Genomic DNA, 637 nt, shown 5'->3' with positions numbered 1-637 from the left:
CCGGGGGAGACGCACGTGGAAGGGGCTGACCCGAGGCCACCTACCCTGTGCCCCCAGGCAAGTCGCGGTAAAAACCAAGGTGTGCTCCCTGAGCGCTTTTTGTATACACAAAAGGACGATTTTCGTGGGGACGGGGAAAGAGGATGGATCGCCCTGCAAGTCAAGAGTCGCTGGACAGCGCTGGGGCCGAGGCTTGCGCGGCCCCTGTGTGTCCTCGAGTGGCTCCCCCGCGCCCCGGCGCTTGCCAAAGCCTGGAAGACTTGGCATGCAGCGGCGCCCGGTGGAAGCTGGTCGCTTCCCTGCCTGGAAAGCAGACATTCCCAGATGTTCCCAGCCGGTCACTTCCCGAGTGTACACTGCCACATCCACTCTCAGCCCTCACGCGTGGGGCCACCTCCTAAGCCACGGCCACAGTCCTGAGCTTTGGAGATACGTGCAATCAGTGAAACCCCTCCTGGGTTTGCATTCAGGCAGCTTTACTTTCGAGGGAGATAAAATCTGGTTGCGGTGGAGGTTTACAACTCGCACTGCGTCTCCCTACCCTTGTCACCTCCGGGAACCTGCAGGGCTTCTGCCGCGGGGCACCTGAGCGGGATGCCGGGAGCTGCCGGGCGCCTGGCTAGCGAAGGCTGGGGAG

Source organism: Fukomys damarensis, unplaced genomic scaffold, assembly GCF_012274545.1.
Source record: "Fukomys damarensis isolate Sample0158 unplaced genomic scaffold, DMR_v1.0_HiC HiC_scaffold_2, whole genome shotgun sequence".
In the NCBI taxonomy this organism is placed as follows: Eukaryota; Metazoa; Chordata; class Mammalia; order Rodentia; family Bathyergidae; genus Fukomys; species Fukomys damarensis.
Note: the sequence above shows the minus strand (reverse complement) of the source record.